At 47.0% G+C, this 26,964-nt stretch overlaps 1 protein-coding gene across 3 annotated transcripts in view; it reads left to right on the forward strand.

Annotated features, from left to right (window-relative positions):
* The first annotated feature begins 5,807 nt into the window (after positions 1–5,807).
* Positions 5,808–26,964, forward strand: part of LOC147884297 (RNA demethylase ALKBH9B-like) — a 32,565-nt gene continuing 11,408 nt past the window's right edge. The window contains exons 1-2 of one of the 3 annotated variants that reach the window (XM_087398359.1): positions 5,808–6,104; positions 26,206–26,347. The gene's annotated coding sequence lies outside the window, so the exon portion shown is untranslated. The remainder of the gene's footprint in view (positions 6,105–26,205; positions 26,348–26,964) is intronic. The other 2 variants (XM_087398358.1, XM_087398360.1) reach the window with 2 other exon arrangements.

A 26,964-nucleotide genomic window follows, 5' to 3' on the forward strand; every position in this document is an offset into this window, starting at 1 on the left:
AGGCACATCCCCATGGTGGGTCTCTTTGCTGCATATGTCAATGTAAATGTTGTGTGCTCAAGCTTAGGTCTCTGGGTGCTAACAATTAATGATCTTGCATCTCCCATGCTTCTCAAGGGGATGAGAATATAAGGTTAAGTGCCTTTTCCTTATTTGAATTCCTTCTGCATTGAATTGCTCCTTTTCCATAGTAGTAGCGAGATGGACAATACATCATCCTTGGTCACCAAGTTGTTGATGTCCTTCCAATGATTGCTAGCAGGATCTTCCTTGCAAAGGTTCATTGGAAAGTGTCTAGCACATGCATTGAAGAGGTGCAATTCCATTCCTTTGTAGGTGCTTAAGCTCCTCTTCTTCTTGAGCCTCCTCTCATATAAGTGGTCTATTGCCTACTCTTTAAGCTCTACCTCATCATGATGTGACTCATGTCTTGACAATTTGAATGGGCTATGTGAAGGTAGGGGCATGTGTATTTGTGGTCATGTGTGAATTGTAGATAGTAGCCAAGGTATTTTGCATGCATAAATTCCAAGACATGGACAAATTTAATATCAATGATGTAGCATGTAACATTAAACAATTCAAGTACATGTAACATTTATTATGAGTGCATGTAACATTTTACATGATAGAATGCAACACAATGATGAGTGCATGTAACATTTTACATGATAGGATGACACACAATGATGATATGATACATGAGGATGCAACATGATGTGATGCTTGATGACGCTATGTGATAGGATGCAAAACGCAATGTAATGTGACATGGTGCAACATGATATGATGCTTGATGATGTTACACGACAAGATGGAACATGATAGTATGCATGACAATGCTACATGATAAGATGCAACATGATATAATGCCTGACAATGCTACATGATAGGTATACAATCAATTACAAGAAAATTTCACCACTTATGAATGTAACATGCATGCATGCAACATCATACATAATGCATGAACACAACATGATGTCGAATACAATGCAATGTGATATAGAATGCATGCATGCAACATGATAAGGATTGCATGCATGCATGCAATATGATACAACATGCAAAAGGAAAAATCACAAAAGCCACCTCTCTCTCCAAGTACTGACACCCGAGGACTAGGACTAAGGAGCACTTCACAAGCCAAACCCTAGGGTGGGGCTTAATAATAGAGAGGAGAAGTTACCTTTTGAATCAGACCAACAGGCTCCTTACCTGGCAATAGAGACATTACTTATAGTAATGTGATAGTTACCAATGGTACTACTAGATTAATATCCTACCAAATTTATCATGGTACTATCACATTTCTTGGCATTCATATCACATCCTTTTGGTGGTAAATGTCTATTTACTAGTGCTATATTGACCTTTTATCAGTAGTAAATTGCCAATTTCTTATATTGTTTGATCGGCAAAGTTTCACCATTATTGCATGCATCATTTTGTGCAAAAGATGTTCACAAATGTAAATTAGACAAAAAGTGCACAAAATCATACATAATTCTTGTAAATGGTAAGGCTAAAGGAGTAAGCGACAACCTCGCACACTAAGTGAGAAAGAGAAAAGGGATCCGCTCTATGGCCCTCAATAATCATCTAGGTGGTGCTCCTTGAATACAAGGTAGAGGCTCCCAGAATCTGTAGATTTGAGGATCCAATCCTGCTCATGGTGCCCTTTATAAAAGGCCACTCCACCTATTGTAATTATTCTCAAATCTAAGAGGACTACAATAGGTAGAGACTTCTCTTGGTCCAAATCCCAATTACCTCCCAAAAGGTGAAGGTATTGTTGTCTATGATGCTACATTCTTGGACAAAACATGTATGTGTGTCATGGATATTGTCATCGAGATGGGAAGTGGGGGGCAACCTCAAACTCAATGTCTTAGCTAAGATCTTATAGGTGGTGTCCAAAGGGTCACTGGTCACCACTATTGAATATCCGCTTAATCTCCCCCTTTTGGCATTAATCAAATTTAGCCTTGACTAAGTAACTGGGGGAGCAATCTAGAGTCAAAGATCTCTTAAAAAGCCAATTGTAGAGGAGCATAGATGCATTCCTATAATTACCTAGAGAAAAATAGTGTCAAGCATCCTTACCTACGTACTTCTGTGATGGGAGGGCCTTGAGGTCTCGTAAGAGCTCCTCATCAAGAAATAGGGCATCCACTTGCTTGTTGATGCATAGAGAGACCACTGTAAGAGTGTGTACCCAAATTGCCTCAAGCTATGAGAACCTGTGGACAAAAACAAATGCTAATAGAATGAAGTGGTCATCTCAAGAATGTCCTGTAGTTGTGTCCTTGCTAAGCAAGGGCTAGTAGTCTAGAAAAATGGCCTAGTCCTGCTATCCCCATGCTGAACCTATTACACTCTAGAAGAGTGATAGGATAACTCCAACCCTGTGGATCTCTCTGCCTACAAGTGTTGCCATGCACTCTCATGTCTATATACAAGCCATTGAGGGGCCGGGGATCTTGCTCGCTAAGTCTCTCTACAGATGCCGAATCTTGTCTTAGTGCTCTCTTTTTCTCTAGAAGTGTCTCTAAAGTGCCTTTGATTGAAGCTCAACACCACCCTTTGGATTGCCTTTGCTACCCAACTAGTGCAACCATCTTATGGGGGAATTTTCCTCTATTGACAAATCTTTAATATGGCCTGCTAGACCTCCTCTTGTAGGAATGCATCAAGGATTTGCACCTCCTTCTAAGGGAGTCCCAAGACAGGGTTGCTCCAAGTGAAGCATGATTGAGGAATCATCTAGAATGGCTATCCCTACTAGAATGCCAATGGCTTAGACCCACCCAATCCCCCATGTAAATATATCAAGTCTCTCAACTAGTCCATCATGCCATCACTATTTGAAGAGTAGTAAAGACTGCCCAAGAATCTAGAGAACTTGCCTCATGCGCACAAATGCTACCACTCACCCCACTGAGAAGATGAATTGCTCCCATCTGTTGAGCTCTAATGAAGGCATCACTAAGAAGGAGGCTCCACCCTAATTATCATCCTCAAACTATACATTGTTCAAGTATCCTCCAACAATCCACAAGTCCACATCTGGGGGCTCCTAGTAAGCATTCTCTAGAGGGCATGTCATGGTGGTTGACAAACGGGTGCATATACATTCAATATCTTAATTATGGAGTCTCCCATCCTCAATTTGGTCCACCCTCCAATGAGCTCCCCTTGATCAAGCACAAATGGGGCCAGGTTCTAGGATACACACTCCTCCACTCCTACCCACTACTAGAGACCAAATCTTTGGACCTCTCTTAGGGAGGAGAAAATACCATTGTCAAATATTTGAAGATGGGAACATATGCTCTTGAATCATGACAATTCCCATTGTCCATCCTACCAAATCCTACTATGGCTCTAGCCAAACAATTAGCTAGTAGTACTGTTGCAGGCTATTGATGTGACCAATCATGAAGAACTTGTGTGTTCTAACTCACCATGGTTCAACTCATGGCGATAGGGGGTGGCAAATAAGGCCCTCCTATGTGTAGAAGCATGTGTGAAAATTGTGGATTTCTATGACTTTGGTGGTGCTTTGGGTAGAAGATAGTCCATGTCCATTTAGCAATGCACCCAAAGGCATAATTGGATCGATGCCCACCTTCAACCCACTGCATTAGGAAAGAGGTCTCCCTCCTAGCATGTTGGTAGACTAGTTCAGCGACCAAATGTGGGATCCACTTGAGCTACTCCTCAAGATCCAAATGGATCATTGATTGCTAGACCTAAGCCCTAGCTGTCATGTAAGAAAGCAAGCTGAATGTGGTAATGTGATTGTGGGTGATATACAACTTCTTCCCCTTCTATCATATCCACTCCTCCATCGCACAAAACATCTGGTCCCACATCATAAGGTCAAAGAGAAGGGGGTCCACTACTCCTCTCTTGTGTCTACAAAGTGAAATCTCTAGAAAAGACACGAGGGGCTCTTGATTGCACCAATAGAACCCCATCTTTGGGCTTGTAGAGATAGGACTTACACCTCCAATATAATGGGGTATTCATCTGGAACATTGAGGTAGTTCCATGGTCCCAACCACCAAAAATCATGTGGGATGGGCTACCTTGGAGATGAGTCTTTGGTTCTCAAAGGTGGAGAGAAAACCATGGGAGTCTCCTATGCTGACATCATATGAACCATGCCTTGAGCCATGAGGCTCGAGGGCAAAGGAGGATGCTGGGAAGCTGGAGAAGCTAGAGTGAGGGGGTGGGGGAGCTATGGAAAGTGGGGGTGATTGTGGGAGGGATGTAGTGTTTTTAAAGGAAAATTTTAGAAAATTAGGTGTTCATTTGGATTTGGGACAAAAAGATAAGTGACCATGGCATTCATTAAAAAAAAAAATCTATGTTGATCATCACCAAAACAACAAACTTTTACAACCTATGTCTTTTGATTAACAAATCGAAATTGGGTCATCTAGCATATCAAATCAAATGGCAAGACATGATTTAGATATTTATCATTTCCAACTGTGGAGGGTTATCAGCTACTATGTGATGTCTAGGTGCTCACCTCTCTTGACTCGGAGCGCATCCCTTCAACATTGACGATTGCACTAAGCTTGACAACTCTCATTCTCCTTCCAACTTTTGAGCATATGAAAGCTACTACTCCTCGAGCTATGTAGCAACATATGGCACCTCACACACCAAAGGAAGTGAGGGAATGACTATAGGATAAACAATCCCCATATCATCCTCTACAATCCTACCCATTAGGAATCCACCTTGTCCCAGCCTTGAAAAAGGCCCTTCAAAGCCTATAAATCCGGCCTCAATTTGCCCTTCCTATACTCGTTAACGAGCATGTTGCCCCCTCCTTCCCATAGCGAAAGTGGTGGCATGTGGTGCTTCTCCACTGTGCTTGACTTAAGCTCACCACTTGACTTTTCCATGCATAGAAATATCTAAACTAAAAGTCCTTTACACACTCTAAATCACCATACTCAACTTTCGAAATGCCCACTTCAAAAGCGGTAAGTTCATTATAATATTGTTCAGTTTTACTTCCCAATATATATTTATTGAAAGAAAATCATGCACAATGTCTCCATGAAGCTCTTTTCGCAACACATAAAACAATGATAAAAGACCATATTCTTTAGTGGTGGCAAGCAAATGAGAAGAGGCAGCAAGAATGCATGTACGGGTTCAACTTGCATGTAGAGTACCACCCATTAATGATTAGAGCGACATGGACATTACCATATGAGACCAAAGAAAATAATAACCTTGTACTCTCTCTCTCTCTCTCTCTCTCTCTCTCTCTCTCTCTCACTTTCTCTCTCTCTCCTAAATTTATTCATGCCCAAGCTACTCGCCCCTCTCTCTCTCTCTCTCTCTCTCTCACTCCCCCCGCCCCCCAATCAACTCAGCAGGATCATCATCCTCTATCGACATACTCCAACACTCGATAAAAGTGTTAAAAAATCAAAAGAAACAAGTTGAATACATTCAAAAGGCTTGCCTTGGAAGCTGAGAGAGAGAACAAGAAGAAGAAGAAGAAGAAGAGAGGAGGAGAGAAAGGGGGAGAAACAATCGGCAGAGAGAGGGAGAGAGGGAGAAAGAGAGAGGATTTGAAGCGTTGGTGTGGCCCCACCCTGCTGGAATCCCTGAAAAAAAATGAGCTTTTCAAATGCCCATCTGCTTTACTTAGGCCTCCATATATGGAAGGCCAAAAAATAAACGAGGTGCTCACGAGGATTCTTGTTTTTCACGTTCTCACGATCGGTTATTTGGGTCTTAAGCTAGGCATGCAAAGTTGAAAGATAAAGGCTAGACGATTTGTGCTCGAACACAATCAACAGCAGTTATCTCAGTTGACACGCTCCCATTCTTGTTTCAAAACCCTAAAACCAGAAACGTAATCCTTTGTAAGAACAACTATTAAAGATGTGCCCCTCTCCACAGGCTCTTAAATAACACCTTTCGACCTCGCAACAGTAAAAACTTCGAGCTTTGCGCTTTGCTCCATCTCCTTTGTCAAGCATTTTGCTGCCTAGGGCAGATCAGGTCATCGACTGAAGTGGTGCACTACGTAAATTATCTGGTCGAGCTTTTAATATTTCTGCAAGGTATGTCCCAAAGGCGAAATTTTGAAAACTGCCTTAGCCCTATTGTTAGCAGCCTTACCGTTCTTTGAAGAGTAAAATGCCTCCCGGTGAGCTCACAAGGCTTCAAATTTAAGGCCTGCGCGCACCATAGGATTGTCCTGTCCGCTTGCTTCTATTCGATGGTTGGTGACGAGCTTTGTCTTGGGACTAACGGAAAATTGTGATTTCATCCAGAAGCAGCCTTACTGGCTTTTCTTTTCATGTTTTTTCAAGCTAGCTTTCGTTATAGAATATAAATTTCCCCATCCTCTAGAGCTAAGCTAGCATGAAGTGAGCGAGTCTCATGAGGGTCAATCAAGGTTGCCTTCTTGATGGAAACTCTAGTATTTACCCCTTAGTAATATATCAAGATCCACAAAAATGTGAAGAAATCACTAAAAGCCAAAGATAGGCTTGTCTTTCTCAACTGCAAGCTTAACGTTGGAACAACACTAAGCACAAAGCTACATCAGCCTGTTGCAAAAAACATAGGATGCCACCTCCATCGTAGTGGAAGATTTACCGTGATTTCAAGAAAGACTGAGCAACAGACCCCTCTTCTGCCACACGCCTCTGTGTACAGGCTGCCACTGCTCTTCTTCCCTAGGGATGATCTGCACGTTGAGCGCACTGTAATATTGGAGTTCCCTAATGGGAGCCCTTATTAAGGGCACTGGCCCAACGATCTGGCTGACCAGACTGACAGACTGGCCGACCTGGCAGACTGCCAGCCGACCCAGTTGTGGCTTTCTTGCACCAGCCCTGACTCTGCTGCTCCAGTTGCCATACCTGCTGCTGATGACATTCCGTACCTGTTGTACCCCTTCTGCACCTGCTCTGTTTCAACCCATCTATGAACTGACACCATCTGTAAACTGATCGAAAAAAGACCACTTGATCTCTGGCAGGTATACGCATGCTCCTTTGGCCCTCGAATCAGCAATCTGCACTTGAGGTGGTTCTACGTAGTCCTTCCAACATAATGCAACTGATCAACAATGGTGAAGCCTCTTGATCACCTGTACTGGTCAACGTTCCAAACCCCTTGCATCACCAAACTCTAAGGCAATCTTGTACAGGCCCTGAATGCCTCCATAATGAGAACTCCGCCTCTCTCCATATGACATAGTCCAAACATAATCAGTTAAACTCAGCAGATGACTCACCTTCCAGCCACCCTTGAGCACACGGGCTAGAGGTCACCCACAACGCTATGCCCATAGCTCCGGCATCCCATACAACGGGAACCGTTAGGGAAAACTTCACCATAGTATCTTGTGATCTGCCATGTAGAGGGAGTAGTCTAGGTTCGTGATCTAGACCAAACCTTCTAGTTGTGTCAACACACTGAATGCCAACCTCAAACTTGCTCCATATAGATAATGTCTCCAAGTTTCTAATGCATAAGTAACCACATATAATTCCTTTTCTTGAGTCAGCCACCGAACCTGGATATCGTCTTTACTTTCAAAAGCTACAGGTTGGGTGGTCCTCTTGGAATAGGGCTGTGCCTACCGCGAAATCACTGGCATCAGCCTCGACCATGAATGGTTGGCTAGGTTTCAATAAGGCCAATACAGGTGCTTCTTCACCTCAAACTTGAGAGTCTGAAAAGCCTCTTTAAGTTTATCATTCTAGGAGATAGGACTATTGAGCCAAAGTCCCCATCGGCTTGTCACAAATTTTCGAAGATATACACGAAAGACATCAGTCATTATATGCTAGAAGGCCGCAAGAGCATTTGTGAGTCCAAAAGAGAGTACTAAGAACTCATAATGGCCATACCTAGTCCAAACTCCCATGCTATAGACGTCTTCCTCAGCTATGCGTATTTGGTCGTAGCTAGTATGAAGGTTGATCTTCGTAAAATAGGCAGCTCCCTGCAGCCTATCAATCAAGTCATCCGTCCTGGGAAGGGGAGATCGATTGTAACTTTGTTCAACTTTTTGTAACGTACGCACATTCTCCAAACTTTTGTCCTTTTTTGTGCTTTAAAACGTAGTACCCCAGGGAGATTTACTTTTCCTAATCTAGCCCAAATGTAGATACTCCAACAACTATCAGGATATCTTATCTTCTTCCATTTGACTTATTTTGTAAGGCGTCAAGCTTACAAGCTGAGCTATTGGAACTAACTCTATCCAATGATCTACTGTCCTAATGGGTGGTAAACCAAGTGGTAACGTAGAAGGAATACATCAGCAAATTATGTTTTAATTTCAGCAATGCATGTCTTTTGCATGCATCTAACTTAGAAGATTCATTTACATTATTAACCTCATATGCAAAAGTACATAAAACACATTGACACACTTCATACTCAGAACTTGCTTTAATATACTTCCAAAGAGTTTATGAGAGGGCAGAGTGGGACATAAAAAATCACCCTGCAATACATAGGGTACTCCCCCTTTGACAAAAGCTAACTTGTGAGTTTGCCAGTCAGTCTGGACGTTTAACTTTTGCAACCATTATTTTCCCTAGAATTACATCCACTCTATCTAAATTCATAAGCATGAAATCTAGATCTTCAGAGTAATTCTAGATAGTACGTCGCAAGACAACCCCATATTTGCTTTCTTGCTGGCATGTCTACCTCGTAGACACAGTCATTCGACTGCATTGGAATTCCGACTTCTGCACAAGGTTAGTGTTCAGGAAATTATGAGAATTCTGAGAGCCAACCAAAATGTGCATTGTCCTACCCATGATTGTCCTGCACGTATGTATGAGTCGTCCTGCACGTACGTATGAGATCATTGGGTTTAAATACATTCATGTTAAAGTTACAACCATGCTACCGTGGTATGAACGGAAGAGATAGTGTTACTTTTGACTTCAGTCAAAGTTGCCGTCTTTGCCTTACCCTTCAACTTCGGACATTGTCCTCGTAGATGCCCTTTTGTTTGCAATTAAAGTAGCGGCCTTCCTTGGTGAAATTTGGGCTGTAGGCTGAATAGCGAGGTTGGAAAAGCTAGAGAACTTTTGGAAAAAGCCCAACCCAAATCAGGGTTAGGGAGCTTTTGGAAAAGCTAGAAAGCTTTGAGAATGTTCAACCCAAAATCAAGAAAGAAAGAAAGTTTATTAAAAGTCTTCGAAAGACCAAGGAGTCTATGAGACTGAAAGAAAGAAAAGCCAGTGACGTGGGCTGAATTCAAAAGAATGTTTAGAGAAGAGTTCCTTCAACTTGAGGATGAGTTTGATCTCCTCACAAAGTTCACGCACTTGAACATGGACAAAATACCACACCTATCTGCATAAATTTAGGGACCGTCCAAGTGAAGAAGAACAGTAGTAAGAACGCAATTAGATACGCCAAAGTCTATGATGATACCATGGTGAAGGGGAGTTCTTTACAGAAGCCACAGGCTACCACAAACTCTGAGCCAAAAGCTTTTAGGAGGAAGAGACACTTGCGACCTCCTACAGCAAAGCAGACTCAAGCCACGAGTCCGTCGGAGACTCTGTCTGAAGCGATCACAAACCCTACGTCACCCGTGTTCCAGCCCGCAAAACAATTATCTACTGCTGCACCCTGCTGGAGCAATCAACGATGAATGACCCAGGCCAATCCCTAGTATGCCTCTATCTGCTGCTACCATGACTTCGCATGGAATTTCTGCAACAAAGCGTGCACCTTTCCTTGCACCTGGGCCTCTGGCCATGACCCTGATGAAGTCTACAACAGATCGCTTCTGTTTCTGGCTGTCCTATCCTTACCTTCTGAATTGGACTGACCTAGTCTGGGTTCAACCTTCAGCAGAACACTACTCAAAGATCTACAAATTGCTACCAGAGGAGCTGCGAACTGATCCCTGTCAGTTTGGTGTCCTCCTAAGTCCACGATTGACTACAGCAGTACAATTTTAACAAAACACCCCCTCCCCCTCCAACCCCCCCCAATCCCCCCGCCCCCCCCCCCCCCCTTTTTCAGTATCAAAGGCTCACACGTGCGGGGCAGGTGTGGGGCCTGCACAAGGGCCTGTTGATGGCAGGACAGCAGCAGCAAAGGGCAGCCTAGCAGCAGCCCAAAAGGGGCCCTTATATAGGGCTGGTTGAGCCAGCCAACCAAGTCGGCCAGAGGCAGCCGGTTCATCCCCCTGCTGGGTCGGCAATTTCTCAGGGCCCTTTGGGCCTATAAAAGGGGGCACTTGGGCCTCCATTACCCATCACTTTGAGCAGCAGGAAAGCCCCATCAGAAGGGAGCAGCAGGGAGCTTGTCTCGGGCCTCATCACTGGAGGAGAAGAGAGCAGACAGTAGCTGCAGACCTGTTGGAAAGGTCACCTCCCCGTCTGTAAGCCCCCATATGAGGAGAGCGTGGTGGAGGTGGACCTAGGGTCAGGGTTGCCAAATGGGCATTTGATTGGATGCCATGTGGGCAACACACCCAGAGAGAAAAACAAAGAGAGGGGGCTGCCAAAGACAGTACCTGGCAGTTATCAGCCTCCATGGAAGGCAGCAGGACTGCGGGTATGCCAAGTGGCCAGCGGGGATTGGCTGGAGTAAGACTGCGCAGGAAATCCAGCAGGGTTTGCAGGCTGGAAAGGCTGCAATGAGGTGGCACTGACGTCAGCTGATGTACAGTACGGGTGCACACAGCAGGGTGTACGGAGCACGGGCAGGTGACTCTAGGGCCAGAAGGAGGCTGAACAGAGGCGGAACCAGAAGAGGCAAGAGGCGCAACAGATGCACAGGTTTTGGGCAACAAAAGAGGACCATTGCAGGTCGGGATATAGGGCTGCATTGCCTGGGCCAATGGCGGAAAGCCACGTGGCTAGGCGGGGTCCACAAGGGCCCTAAAAGGGGCTGCCTATAGCATGTATTCCTACAGACCAGGGTCGGCCCAAACAGACCCTGAAGTCGGCCAGTTTGGGTCGGCTATTTTGAGTAGGGCTTTGCCCTATAAAAGGGGGCCCTAGGGGCCTCCATAACCATCATCTAGAGCAGCCAATCCACTTGCAGAAGGAGCAGCAGCAGGGCTACCTTTGGGCCTACATTCAGGAGGAGAAAGAAGTACCTCGTGATGCAGACCTAGCTCATCGGAGTCTGCCCACCTAGGCTGGTTTCCAGACAGCAAGGTGGGACGAAAATAATATATTTTCGTCCAAAGCTATGGACACAATACAAAAGAGAGAGATGCAGAGTCCCACCAATGGTGTGGTCCTCTGATCTTACCACAAGGTACTCCTCCTATTTGTTGGCTATCTCTAGACTCGAGCCCACGTGCTCGACCTCGAGCGTAAGTAGACTTTCCATCCAGATCCCTTCCACCTTGTTGTCTTTGCCCACGTGCTCCACCTCGAGCGTCTGTAGACTTTCCGTCCAAAATGATCCTCGGTTTCTCTATCTGGCTGGTTCATTGTCTATTGATGAGTCTGCACATCTATTCTATGCACATAAGTTTAAGAAGTTTGTGATTCCACACCCCACACCACACTGTGTGAGCTCCTGGGGAATTCTATCAGTCTTCTGCTGTGCGTACCCTCCGTTGGGTGTTTTCTAACATGGTATCAGAACCCAAGTAGGAGGCTCACAGGTGTGGGAGCCTGAAGGCAGGGACCTTGCTGAAGGACAACCCTGATTCAAAAGCTCTTGGGAATCGACTTCAACGGTCGGAGGATAGTGCCCTTGCGAGAAGGAGGGTTGAGTTTGTTCAGTCAGGTGCGTTCTGAGTTCTGGTCTACTGAAGGTTGAGTTTGTTCGACTTTGTTGTGTGGTTTAGCAGTAGAGATGCTGATCTCTTTAGCCTCTTCAGCCCCTGCTCTTCCTTCGTCCTCCTCCAGATTTCTTTCTTTCACTATCCCTAACTTTGGAGAGTCTGGGAAACTGGATGGGTCAAATTACCTGATCTAGAAGGTGAGATCCGGAGTCATTTAGTGGCTCGGAAGCTGTGGAAACTGACAATAGGAGTGGAGGCAAGGCTGGAGAATATGGTGAACAAGGAGGGGAAGATACTCATGCCTGTAGACGGAGAGGAGCTCGAAGCTTGGGAAGGCAGGGATGCCCATGCCCTAGCATTGATCATTGGGACTACGGCGGACTCTATGCTTTCTCACATCCAGATGGTCGAGACGTCAGTAGAGGCGTGGGCCATTCTGAAGGATCTGTACGAGACAGACAACACATCTCGGATCTTGCTTCTTCAGCATGAGCTCTACAACCTTGATATGGATGAGGGAGATTCGGTACATGACCACAAGACGAAGGTCAAGGTGGTGAGGAATCAACTAGCATGAGTTGGTTAGAAGGTGGACTTGTGCCATTTGGCCTTGATGGTACTGAGGAGGCTACCTTGGAGTTTCAAAATCTTCGTTATGACTGTGACAGCAGGACAGAGGACCAAACCTCTGACTTTTGAGGAGTTGGGTCCATTACTCCTACAGGAAGAAGCTCTACAACAATGACAAAATGACACTGCATTGTTGGCAAAGGATTACGTTGGCAAAGGAAAGGGCAAGCCTAACGGTGGTAAGTCCAAGAAAGATTACTCTGATGATGAGGATACTTCCAAGAGGAAATTGAAGAAGAAGTGCTTCTATTGTGACACGTCAGGACATTTTGCGAAGGACTGCTGAAAAAAGAAGGCAGATTAGAAAAACAAAAGAAAGGAGTCCGACTCAGATTCAGAGGGTGATAGAAAGGCCAAAGCAAATGTGGTAATCGAAGAGTTGTTCCTGGTGACATCTTCGAGTGTTACTAAGGTCAGATATGCCGACCTAGAAACCACAGCAATGATGTCTGACATTGAGGTGTGGGTCGACGAGGAGTCAGATGCCTTTGTGAAGGTGAAGGATAGCATGGAGTGCTTGGTATCTTCTAGTTGCGTGGCTGTTGACACTGACACGAGGGTGGATTCCATGGAGTGTCCTGGGGTCTCATGTTCAGATGGATGCTGTACTTTAGAAGGGGACAGTACAGGATTACACAGGCTATTGGTATGTGCCTTGATGATGTGCATGGTTTGCTTTCAGAGCAAGCACACAGGCGGTACGACGATTTGGTATGTACTTGATGTGCTTCATTTGAGCCTTTATAGCATGCTATGGAGAGACTCTGCTCTTCATTTATCTCAGGTAATGCGAGGTTGGAAGGAATTGGCCGTCTTCGAAGGTAGAAGGGGAAGTGTGTGTGCTTCTTCCAATCTCGGACGCAGATTGCTGGAAGGGGATATGTATTGAAGCCTGAATAGTACCTGCTTGAGAACTCAGTGAGAGTTCGTGATCCAGGTTATCTGGAGATATTCTTTTGTTGAAGGCCTTGCCCAAGGAAGGATGGGTTGAGACAGACCCTTAGAGCATGGTGCTTGGAAGACTCCAGGTTGTTCACTCATTATGAGGGGGACAACTAGAAGTTTGTGACGGCTGGATTGATCGAGTTCGAAGGCAGGAATGTGACTGAAGGTGGTGGTGCTAGGAGGAGGTGTGCGGAAGCGGAACCAGACCTGGTGGAGCAGGAGCCATTGGATGAAAAGCCAGGAAAAGATTTCGACATCGAATTGTTCCAGAGGTCTCCGACCAAGAAGTTACTGGAGCATCGTCATCGACATGTTGGCATTGGGCTAAGATGTGTCAGTGAGAGGGGGTGTTGGAAATGTCTCCTCCCCATCTGTAAGCCCCCATATGAGGAGAGCATGGGGGAGGGAGACCTAGGGCAAGAGTTGCCACATGGGCATCTGTTTGGATGCCATGTGGGTAGCATGCCTAGAGGAAAGAACATGGAGAGGGGGCTGCCACATGGGCAGTACCTCACAGGAAAAGAGAGAAAGGGGCTGCCACATGGACAGCATCATGGTTGTCATGTGGGCAGCACATCTAGAGAAGTACATGGAGCCATTTGGGACTATGTTGTGTTTTTAGAGGATGAGTTTGGGAATGTTCCTGGATTCATCTAGGTATATGGATCAGCACCATGGATAAGTCGACTGGCAGAAACAGGTCCAGGAGCATATCAGAGGCAATTGGGAGCTCAAGACAGAGGTAATGACGCGATTGGGAGCTCCAGACAGAGGTAATGAGTGGCTGTATGAAGGAGGCACATGGCAGGGTACTTCACCATCAAAGGCGTACACATGCGGGCCAGGTGTGGGGCCTGCACAAGAGCCTGTTGATAGCAGGACAGCAGCAGCAAAGGGAAGCCTAGCAGCAGCCCAAAAGGGCCTGGCTAGGGCCCCCTTATATAGGGCTGGTTGAGCCAGCCAACCAGGCCAACCAGCAGGTCGGCTGGTTAGGGTTGGGCCAGCCAACCAAGTCGGCCAGAGGGGGTTGGGTCATCCCCTTGCTGGGTCAGCCATTTCTCAGGGCCCTTTGGGCCTATAAAAGGGGGCACTTGGGCCTCCATTACCCATCACTTGGAGCAGCAGAAAACCCCCATCAGAAAGGAGCAGCAGGGAGCTTGTCTTGGGCCTCATCACTGGAGGAGAAGAGAGCATACAGTAGCTGCAGACATAGATGAGGGTGCTGCCCACCTAGTGTCATGTGCATGGTGTACCTAGGGTTGGATACCAAGTTAATGTGGGTTACGGGATAGCATAGGGCTGGATGGCTATTTTTAGCCGAGATTGCTATATATAGAGATTGATTCATATATAGTGCTCGCTTTATATGGACGAAGCTATTCATAGCATTGTGCTATCTATAGCGGGTTTCCTTCTATATAGAGGGAGGGCCAGTGCTATTGTGTAGATCGGTTGAGCACTCCTCAACTGATGGATGGGGCTTGGACCGAGGCCGGGACTCTGGCCATCTACATGGCGGATCATAGGTGGTGTATCGAAGGTCCTCCGGATGGGCTCAGGTGGTATGGGACGCGTGGGTTAGATACGGGCCTATGGATGACTCGCGTTGTAGCCCACGTGCTCGGGGGTGGTCGGGAGGGTCGAGGCACCTGCGTTATGATTCTGGTTGTATCGAGGACGAGATTCTAGGTCAGTGATAGGGTCAGATCTTGCGGGGTCGTGTCATCTGGTATCAGAGCCGTCCTATCACAATTGAATTCAACGCGAGGTATGCAGAAAAGATGTCTTCCAGGTACGCTTTTTGAGATTGCTTTTGCAAATCTGAATTTCCGCTCATGTATGGGCTGAATCGTTGGCTGATGATGTGCGCTCATGATTGGGAGAGTTGTGGAAGAAATAGTAGTCCATAGGCTGTGTGCTCTCTCGGTTGCTACGTGTTTGGAAATCGTGATTTTCTCAGAAGGGTAGGCGATGAGAAGACTTGATGCTTTCAGCAAGAGATATGAGGATGGATCGTTTCTGACCTATAACTACCCACGCTTGGGTTGTTGATGTGATTGGTTGTGTGGGGATGCGTGAGAGTGGGCTGGTTAGGGAAAGAATTCGCTCTAGGTTCTCAAGGATGAGATTCCTACCCTAGAGACCTAGATTTGTTGCAGTTGAGAAGTAGGAGGAAAGAGAGGGCGTTCATAAGCCAGAGAACGGCTTGTGTAGGAGATTCGGGCATTAGAGACAGGGGCGATATGATTGGGGTAGGCGCTTGGATTTGGGAAGGAGCGTATGGCCTGATTTTAGCGCGTTTTGGCTATTCTTGGCTGGCTGGAGAAAAGCGGGACAAGATCTATTAAAAGCGAGACTGTTTTTTGGTTAAAAAGCAGGTTGCTTTTTTGTTTTTCTCTAGCAAGGAAAGCACTTGCTCTAAATCTAGCGCGTTGTGGCTATTTTTGGCTGGCTGGAGGAAAGTGGGACCAGATCTATTAAAAGCGAGACTGTTTTTTGGTAAAAAAAAGCAGGTTGCTTTTTTGTTTTTCTCTAGCAAGGAAAGTACTTGCTGTAAATCAAGCACCCACCCTAAATTCGCCTAGCTTTTGACGGCCCTTCTTGCCTATTTATATACCCGAGATTTCTCTCTCTTTCTCACTTCAGCACTTCAGCGCATGAAGGCGAATTTCCCACCCTCTTTCCATCTGAGATCAGCCTATTAGATTCCGCCATCTTTCTTGCTGTCCTCTACTCGCCTTCTTCCTTGATTCCATGCAGCACCTGATTCTCTTTGCTAGTGTGAAGAGCACATGTTTGGACGTAGCTGTTTTTCTTCTAGTCCCTCTCCCATGCGAGATATTTTCCAGCCATGGAAGGACATCAAAGTAATGAGACACCTAAGTTGGATTACTGTTTTATTGAGATGGAGGATGAGGCTACATCGGAGGTTATTCCTCGTAGACCTCATGACCTGCTACGAGAGATGGATTCCTTGATGGATGAACTCTGGGCAGCTCTTCACTACTATAAAACCCCTCAGTACCATAAATATATTGAAGAAGGCTCATGCTGTTCTAAATGTAGAAAGCTTGTTTTAGAGTCTTTATACCGCTTCCGTGCTATTGAGAAGCGATGAAGAGGTTGAAATCCTTAGTTTTAACCGACATCCAATTATTTTTGGCTCGACTGGATCTTCTGAGCCACTTTTGGTTCAAGAAGCTCCCCAATTTTTCCATGAAAAAGACTTCTATTAAGTAAGAACAAAAACCCGCGAGAGCAAGCTCAAAGCGGAATACATCATGAAATCATGAGGATAATAAAAAAACCCCTCAGAGTGAGGTGGAAAGAAACCAAGGCTGAGGCTGAAAGTGCCATCTCAACCCTGTAGTAGATTCAGAGAAGAAAGGAGAATCCTTCCATTCCCTGAAGAAAGAAGCCCTCCTAGCTGAGGCTGCACGGGAGTCCCCCTGCATACCCGTCCATACACGGCCATCAGAGTGTGTACGATGTCTGTCCAGATACTAGCCAATGTGTGCGAGGGATGAACCTGAGTACCCTCCATAGCCTCTGTGCATCTGGCTCTCCAGATATGCCAGGCTGCTATGCTCGCTATAATCTCCCAAGAAGTATCCACAGAGGCATGTACAGCTGTAAAAGGACGGTGTGGAACCACATCCAACGAGCAGAACTCAACCCGATGACGTCGAACCGAAATGGCCCGAGAGGAGTCAAGTCCCTCATAGAAAACCTGAGGTCCTGTAAGAGAAAGCCAAGCCACCGAGCCCCAAGTCATAAAAAGTGGGGAATGGGCAAAGTGACTGAAGATCCTGGCTATCCCCATCCAAATCAATCTCGCTTGTCTGCAATCCCATAAGCAATGCTGAATAGACTCCGAAGCAGAAAGGCAACGAGGGCAAGTAGGGTCGGCTCCGAATCTGGACCTCCAAAGGTTCACTGCAATCCCTCCATGAATAGAAAGCCAAAAGAAGATAGTGATCTTTCTATTCCTGTGGGATTTCCAGAGCCTCCTTCAGAAGTACCTCTGCTGATCCGCAGTAATACCAAAAGTCTCCCAATGAGGAACTCTGGGGGTCTCCAGCCTCTACTACTGAGCTGAAATCTCCTGGCATTACTGACCGTGTAACGAAAGAAGGGGATGGTCTTCTCTCGATGCCCCGCGTCAATCCACTCCCACTCTCCGGGGTCCCACTGTAAATACGTGATGGGAACTCCTCCATAGAGCCAGAGTCTCCAAGACCCGGTGGAGAGTAACTGGGGGTCAGGGTCTAAGAACCACTCTGAATCTGATCCCTGCATCAAAAGGCCTACGACCCTGATAGGCTGAAAAGCAGACTCAAGCAAGATATCATCTGTAGATCTGAGCAATCTGCCACCATCCTGGACACTGAAAACCAAAGCATCCTCCTGTGCATCTCGGAAGGCTAAGACCTGAAGTGGAACCCCGCCTCTCGAGAAAGTACCTGCCCAAGTGGAGGAAGTGAGAGGCATATCATCTGTGTCTATCCAAGCCTCTGGAAGGGCTGTCTCAATCTGCAAGATCCTCCCTGCACTCCCTCTGAGATGTCCTGTCAACCTTGACTTGGTTTCCTCTGGAAGCCTACGGAAAGCTTTCCAAGATCCCAAAGAAGAAGCAGGTCCCCTCTCCCACCTGGCCCACTGCATGTAGAGTGAGGCACCCAGTGGTCTGCCACGATCATCTAAAATACTGTCGTTCCACATGATGGGCTGCCTATCAATCTCTTCCCGGGAGGAAGGAGGAATCCTCCGAAGAGAGCTTCTGAAACTAGCCCAAGCTTTCAGAATGGCAACCATGAGAGGGGATGAAGGTGATCTGAGGTGTGCTGTGGTGAAGATCCATCTAACACTGCTCATCCAGTCTCCTCCTGAGGAAGGTGTGCACCTCTGTATGCTGCTGATAAGAAAGTCCTTCCACGGTTCCTGGCCTGGCATAAGTCCTCGCACCACTATCTTGCAAAGTAAAGCTCTGCACTGTAAATCTGGATCAATAATATTGAGACCCCCATCCTGTGTAGGGAGGATGAGGGTCTCCCAAGCCACTCTGGCTAAGGCATCTGCTGTGCCATCAAGCCCACTCCAGAGAAAGTTCCTGATCGGTCTTCTGAGCTGAATGATGCAGTCCCTAGAACGGCACCAACATGAACAAATAAACCAGGCAGTGGCCAGGAGGACCTGGTTGACCACCACAACTCTAGAGGCAAGATCCAGCTTGGCTGAGCTCCAAAAGAGAAGCTTCCTTTTGATGCTCTCCAACACGGGAGCAAACTGCTGCGTGGTAGAAATACCCAAGCCGACCTGGCAGCCCAAATACCTGATAGGCACACCCCTCTGAACCCAAGTGAACCCTATGTCAAGCCCCCAAACTGGAGTGTCCTCATCACTGATCCAAAAGCCATTGGATTTATGCCAATTTATCTGCGCCCCTGCCGCCAAGCAAAATAAATCCAATGCTGTCCTGAAAGAAGTCAATGTCTGTGGAGAGGCATCCAAATAAATCGCTGTGTCATCAGCCAACTCACTGTCAAGCAGCTCCTCTTCTCTTCTGATGGGAAGTCTCAGCCCAAAGATGTCAGCTTGAGATCTAACATAGATGCTCATAGCTTCGGCCACGAATAAAAAAAGGAAAGGAGCAAGGGGGCATCCCTGACGGACTGATCTCGAAATCTGAAATCTCTCACCCCTTACCCCACCAATAAGTACCTGGCTATGGGCTGATCTGTACAAAGAGGAAACACCTCTGATCCAAACATCAGTGAATCCAAAGCGTAGAAGGGTGCCCTCCAAAAAACTCCAATCTACTCTGTCATAAGCTTTTTCAAAATCCAAGAGTAGAATGGCAAGATTCTGGCCACTCTGCATGGCCCACTCTGAAGCTTCCCAGAAAGAAAAAATGTTATCAAAAATACTTCTGCCATGCACAAATCCCGTCTGAGTGTCATGAATAAGATCAGGGAGAAGTGGCTGCAATCGGAGGCTGATAGCCTTGGCCAGAATCTTGTAACAAGTCCCCAGAAGTGTGATAGGCCTCCATTGGGACAATAAATTTCTGCTACCTCCTTTTGGGATAAGGTGGATGAGGCCCTCTGTAAGCGACTCAGGCATCTCGCCAAAGTCCCAAATGGCCTGCAAGTCTCCAATCATATCCCAAAATGCAATGAAAAAAGACGGGATGAGGCCATCTAAACCTGGGCACTTGCCCTTGTGAAGGGCTGAAAGTGCAGTCCTGAACTCTGTGTTGGTGAAAGGTGCGTCAAGTAGAACATGCATATCCGGATTCACCAACACTGGGATACTCTGCCAAATAGCCTGTCTAGCATCCTCTATATCGTGTGTCTCAGGATCAGCAGTAAGGAGGGTGGCATAGAAATCTGAAGCTATGCGTAAGACGTCATCTGGCTCTGTCTGTAAAACCCCATGTGAGTCAATAAGCTGAGATACACTCTCTCTACTATGTCTAGGGCCAAGAGTAGAGAAAAAGTGTTTATTGACTCTACCACCCATCTGAATCCAAAAGGACTCCCGTGCATGAAAGGCATACTCTGCTCTCTGATCAAGCAATAACTGCAGATGAGCCCTCGCTGCAGCAAGGCGCTCCTGAATCCAAGCATCTGAAGGCCGTTTCTGCTCTTCCCTCTGCAAAGCTGCTAACTGCTGGCGAACACCAATCTCACGTCTAAGAATATCTCGTCTCCTGGTAGAAGCAACTGAGCAGTAAAAGTCGCTAATACCAGAGAGGGCAGCGGCTAAATGTGATGGATGTGGCTGCCCACCCTGGACATGAGCAAACCATATCCGTAGGGCTGCCTCCGTAAGGTCCTCCTCTGTGTAAAAGGCATCTGGAATCCTGATGCTGGCAGATCGGCCTCTCAAGTGAGGCTCTGAGATAGCCAGAACAACAGGGAAATGGTCTGAGGTGGAAACCCCCGCAGCAATGCATACCAATCCACCTCTGTCTAGTGCCCAGTCATCTACATAAAATCTGTCAATGCGTGCATGAATAGGCATCTGTTGCCTCCTGTTCGACCAAGAGAACAGGAGGGACTGTGGCTGAATAAGAAAGGCATCATCACACCAAGTATCTCTGCCACAGAAATGGAAATGGAAGGCATCCCAAGCTGCTCTCTCCAAAGAGTGAAGTCCGCCTTCTCTACCCCCTTTTTTGTCTGAAGGTAACTCGACCATGTTAAAGCACCTCCAATCACCCAAGAATCCACAATGGGGGCCCAGGAGAGCAAAGTCTTCCACATAAGGACACGTTCCCCTCTAATGTTGGAGGCATATAGGTTGAGGAAGCCAACCTTACGCCCTCCAATCAAAAGAATAATCCACTGAGCTCTAGAGGGGATAATGACTTCGTGCCCAACAACTAACGGGAGAACCGACTGCGAAACTGAAATAGAAGTGCCTCCCCTAGTGCCCAATGCAGGCGACCAAAAAGTATGGCCTGAAAGCAACTTGCCTGACTTGGCACAATCTCTATAATCCAGCTTGTGCTCTTGAATAAATAATATATCAATGGGACCCCCAGTAACACCTGGATGAAGCTGATCCTGGATCAGCTGTCTACGGCGGCGATGTGGGATGCCACCTAGGCCTTGTATGTTCCAACTGATAATCCTCATCGACGGGAGGATGTAGAGTGGAACACCTTACCCGACCTAGTGGCGGAAACAAACCCCTCAACAGGGGAAGACCTCCTGCTCGAGGAGGGAGGGAAGGAACCCAGTGGTGGAAAGTCAATAGGGGAAAGAATCCCGGCACCTGAAGAAGAAGCCTTGTCAATAGGAAACCCAACCACTGGCTCCCCAAAAGTAGCGGGCACAAACTCCTCCTCTGGGAAATCTGAACTCTCTGCCAAGGCTGAAAACGAGTTCCTGTGGAGCAATCCAGACACCGGAGTACGAAGGATCCCTTGTGAGGGAAGAGGATCAACAGTGTAAGCTATCCCCTTCCCCCTATCCAAGGGAGGGAGTGAGGAATGCTCTCTACCCTGTGTCTGCCCAGCCGCGGAGATCTCTCCGTCCTCAAGAGGAACATCTGGCACTGGTGGATCTAAGGAAGAAGCTGCAACTGGGGAGGAGGTCGAAGCTTCAGCGTCTCGGACTGTGCAAGGTGAGACAGGAAGGACAGCTCGAGGTGAAGCAGAGTCTACTAAGGTACCCTCGTGAACTGAAGGAGGGACCTGCACACGTACTGGAACCCACTGTAAAGCGTCGCGTGTGCCTGAGGGAGGTGGGGGTCGAGGAGCAGGTGAAGGACCTGTACCACCCCCCTGTCGAGGCCGAGGAAAAGGTACTGGACCTATACCACCACCTGACTGAGCAGGACCGCCACGTGAAGAACGAGGAGCAGGAGCTGGACCTGTACCACCCCTCTGTCGAGGTCGAGGGGCAAGTGCCGGGTCTAATCCCCCCCCCTGTCCCCCCTGTCGATGCCCTGAGGCGGTAGCTGTACCAGAGGGCTTCTTAGGCCTTTTCTTCTTCCTGGGGCAATCCCTGGCAAAGTGTCCCGAGGTCCTGCAAATCCTGCACTGGTCCTGCCTGCCTGAAATCTCCACTCTCTGGCGAAAAAAGGAACCATCCGGGCGCTGGATCATGACGTGGTCCATCTTGAGGTTAGGATCCTTGCAAAGGACCCTAACTCTAGGAACCCCATCAGCCTTGGTTGCCTCTGCTGCAGTCAATGGCAACCCAGGGAGGGGTGGGATCTCAGCGACTGCGCCAAAATGCTCCCCAATAACAGAAAGAAGTCGATGGTAAACTTGGGGAAGCCCGGGGAACCTGATGAATAGCGAGAAGATTTTCTTATCTGCCTCTACTGGGTCGAAACCAAGGTGAAAGGCTTCAAAGAAGATCTTCCTGTGTCCCAGGTGTAAAAACTCGGCCTTGAGCATAGTGCTCGCAACCTCTGGAGTGTCTGGAAAAAACCTCGTCCCAGAAGGCGAACATCTAACAATCGAGGAGTGAGGTCTGGGGGGAGAGCCGCAAGCATCCAGTCTCTGGCTTGGGATCTGGAAGGGTGAGACCCGAAGATGCGTGCTAGCAATGTGGTAGAGCACTCAATCTCTACATCCTTCTTGAGCTGCTGCAACTCGTCTCTAGAGAAAGTGATAGTTTTCGCGGCCGGTGGAGATGGAGTAGGATTGGCTGACGGGGTATCCATCGCCAATCAAGGTGAGGAGGCCGACTCGAACAGAATAAAAGCTCCTTCCGTTCCAAAAAAGCTGTGGGGGGCAAGGGAGGGGAAAGGAGGCAAGGATGAGAGGGAAGAGGGGCAAGCTGAGAGGGAGGGAGGGGGCGTTGGAGGGGAGGGCTAAGAGGGAAAGGAGAGGAGAAGAAGGAGAGGAGTGAGAGGAAGAGAGGGGGCGGGAGAGCAAGCAGGGAGGGGGCGGGACAGCAGGGCGGGAGAGCAAGCAGGGAGGGGGCGGGACAGCAGGGGGGAGGCGAGGGGCAAGCAAGGGAGGGGGCGGGACAGGGGGAAGGGGCGGAACAGCAGGGGGGAGGGGGCAGAGGCAGGGAGAGGGGGCGGAGCAGCAGGGGGGAGGGGGCGGAGGCAGGGGGGAGGGGGCGGAGCAGCAGGGGGGAGGGGGCGGAGGCAGGGAGAGGGGGCGGAGCAGCAGGGGGGAGGGGGCGGAGGCAGAGAGAGGGGGCGGGACAGCAGGGGGGAGGGGGCGGAAGCAGGGAGAGGGGGCGGAAGGGCAGGGGGAGGGAACGAGGGACAGGCAGGGGGAGGGGGCGGAGCAGCAGGGGGGGAGGGGGGGGAGCAGCAGGGAGGGGCGAGGGACAGGCTGAGGGGAGAGAGAGACGGGCTGAGGGAGGGGGAGCAGCAGGGGAACGGGGAGGAGCAGCAGCTCTTTTGCTACCCGCGATCAGTTTGAAGCTCCCCAATTTTGTATAAATTATGTTCTAAATTGTCTTGTTATTAAATTGACCAGGTTTTGGTTAATTTGGATTTGATTTGTAACTAAGTGGCATTTATAATTTGATTGGTTTTTTCAAATTATATAACGTGTACTTTTGTTCCATATATCTTGCACTTTTTTAGATATATGGTACATTGAGGATGCTCTGAGCCACTTTTGGTTCAAGAAGCTTCCCAATTCTGTATAAATTATGTTCTAAATTGTCTTGTTATTAAATTAACCAGGTTTTGGTTAATTTGGATTTGATTTGTAACTAAGTGGCATTTATAATTTGATTGGTTTTTTCAAATTATATAATGTGTACTTTTGTTCCATATATCTTGTACTTTTTTAGATATATGGTACATTGAGGATGCCTGAGACGTTGTTACATCTTAAACTGGACTTAACTAAGACAATTAGATTTCCCTTTCTCGAATCTTGGTGCGTAGATTTCTGTTTGGTTTCTATTTGAAGTTTTGATCTCGATGTGATTGTGAGTTATGGCGTTTCTTCGAGTTACTGTTTGGACATATGAAGGTTCTTATTGATTAGACCAAGATGAGTCTTGTTGGATACCTTCTTTGAATCATGTCCAAAGGTGGGGTCATTCTGATTCTCACTCTTTTGGTCCGAGGTCGTGGATAGTCAGGATTCAAGAGTTGTTAGGGATGCTACCTACTGGTTTTCTTCTTTGACCTATTGGTTGGGGTATTGTAACACAAGGGGGTGATGAAACCACATTAAGAAAAGCATTGAGAACGGATTTGCCACCCTGACTCAATCTGGGATCATCTGAGTTGAAGAGGGATTGGCTACCTAATTTACTCATATTGTCCACTGAGTTTTTTATTTGCAGTATACTTTGGTGGTATGGGACACTAAGGTATGTTACATTTAAGATTCTCTGATGTGGTGGTATAATCTAGCGTGAAATAATACCCAAGGACCTCTAGGGTGAAGTACAAGTAGGCTGAATTGAATCGGGGGCAACCTGATTAGATTTTTTACGAGGGCTGACTAAGATTCTTTACCCTGAGCGAAGCCATGTATTTTTTTTTGTTCAACCCTGGAGCTCCATAGTCTAGACTCAATCTCAGGGAGCGTTACCGCATATCTTCTGATGACGGTATGTCAGTGCCTTGTTTGGAACTTGATGTTTCTAGATAAGAGATCCTAAGAACTGGATGATCCTATGATCGGAGCGGTTATTTGTGCACAAGTTTATACAGGATATTCGGTAGTGGATCTTATTTTAAGAGATTTCGGATTGTATGTTTCTGTAGTCTTTGGATCACATAGGATGTTATTCCTATGATGGTTGACTATATACATGTCTAGAACAGTACCATTGACTGGATATAGCCAACTGAATTTTTACTGATTATCCTCATGTAGGGGCATTTCGAGGATAGATCAAGGGGACCATATCTTTTCCATGAAGATTCTTCCATCATGAGTTATGAACTGATAACTAATTGTTATGCGATGGAAAGTTTGTCATGTATTTCGACCCAAGAATTTGAATTACAAGGGTATTCCGTTGAGGGATTTTCTGAATACTAAGTAATTCACGAATTAGGGTTGATAGAAATTGCAACCCAAAAATTGACCTTGAGGGGTTCAATTGATGGGGTTGTTCGAACAATGATTCCTCGATCTCAACCTAAGATTTTGAGTTCAAGGATACTCAATAGATAAGGTTGATAGAATCATTCACCTTCAGGTACGGATTTTACCATACTTGGGTACGGATATGTCAACGGAATTAACTCTGTGGATTCAGGCGATATTGGATTTCTCGAGGAGAATACTTGACGATACGTAACCTTGTTTAGATTGAGAGATTTACTTTCCTTGGGTTAGTTATCAAAGATTGTGGCTTTGGCCTTAGATTTTCTTTGATTTGAATCTCATGGAAAGTATAGCACACTCAAATTGATAGTCAGAGTATAGTTATTGGCATGGACTCATCTTCATAGAGAGTTTTCGGGCTTTCTGGTGAACTCAGGAGTGAGTTCTTAGAGGAAGGGGAGTATGTCATGTGCATGGTGTACCTAGGGTTGGATAGCAAGTTAACGTGGGCTACGGGATAGCATAGGGCTGGATGGCTATTTTGAACCGAGATTGCTATATATAGAGATTGATTAATATATAGTGCTCGCTTTATATGGAGGGAGCTATTCATAGCATTGTGCTATCTATAGCGGGTTTCCTTCTATATAGAGGGAGGGCCAGTGCTATTGTGTAGATCGGTTGAGCGCTCCTCAACTGATGGATGGGGCTTGGACCGAGGCCGGGACTCTGGCCATCTTTATGGTGGATCATAGGTGGTGTATCGAAGGTCCTTTGGACGGGCTCAGGTGGTATGGGACGCTTGGGTTAGATACGGGCCTATGGATGAGTCGAGCTGTAGCCCACATGCTCGGGGGTGGTCGGGAGGATCGAGGCACCTGCGCTATGATTCTAGTTGTATCGAGGACGAGATTCTAGGTCAGTGATAGGGTCAGATCCTGCGGGGTCGTGTCACCTAGGCTGGTGCAAAGACAACAAGGTGGAAGGGATCTGGACGGAAAGTCTACTTACGCTCAAGGTGGAGCACGTGGGCTAGATAGCCAGCAAATAGGAGGAGTACTTTGTGGTAAGATCAAAGGACCACACCATTGGTGGGACTTTGGATCTATCTCTCTTTTGTATTGTGTCCTAGCTTTGGACGGAAATATATTATTTTGGTGGTTTCTCTATCTGGTTGGTTCATTGTCTATTGATGAGTCTGCACATCTATTCTATGCACATAAGTTTAAGAAGTTTATGATTCCACACCCCACACACCACCGTGTGAGCTCCTGGGCAATTCTATCAGTCTTCCGCTGTGTGTACCCTCTGTTGGGTGATTTCTAACAGACTCTCCTTTTCCTATTGTCAGGTGAAAAATTTGCCCGGAGATTAGAAGGCACGGCAAGAAAGACACAACTCACCTGTGTGATCTGAAAGGCAACTCAGTTGTACAGCTGAAAAGGATACTTCAAGGAGTGCCATAAACATGAAAACATCTTTGTACTTAAAAAGTATGCAATATTGATTTTTTGGGAATGTATATAAAGGTAGATACCAAGTACAAAAACTGCCAACAGATGTTGGAACACCTTCAGTAAACAGCCACTGAGGTGAGGTATGCAGCCCCAAACTCTGTTTCAACAAGGATGTCTATGCTGTGCCCATGTGGCAGCCAATCTGCTGCCCACATGGCAGCCCTAAACGAAACCTTATTATCCCATCCTATACTGCATGTCATCCTCATATGGGGGCTTACAAGTGGGGAAGTGACCCTAATATTCCAATGCAGTCCTAGGTTGATCCCCTGGTCTTAAAGAAATAAGGCATATTTTGGATGTGGACTGGAGCATCTTGAGTTGGACCCCTGCTTTTGAGCTCTAGAAGCAGGGGCATGAAATAGCAGGAGCGCATGGGGACGGAATTGAAGACCGTGGAAGCAGGCCGATTGACTGCATGAATGTGGAAGGAGTGTAGCAGAAGGGGAGGACTGAATGCAGGAGAAATATTGAGGTTTGGGAGCAACATTGTGGCTGCAGGATGCAAGAGGGTTGAGGGAGAGGGCTGCAGGCAAAGTATAAGGTCTGCACGGTTTAGGAAGGGGTGGGAGGTCAAGTGAGAGGGGCATCTC

Source organism: Dipteris shenzhenensis, chromosome 27 (genome assembly GCF_047967505.1).
Source record: "Dipteris shenzhenensis isolate YYH24624 ecotype China chromosome 27, Dip_SZ_1.0, whole genome shotgun sequence".
Classification (NCBI taxonomy): domain Eukaryota; kingdom Viridiplantae; phylum Streptophyta; class Polypodiopsida; order Gleicheniales; family Dipteridaceae; genus Dipteris; species Dipteris shenzhenensis.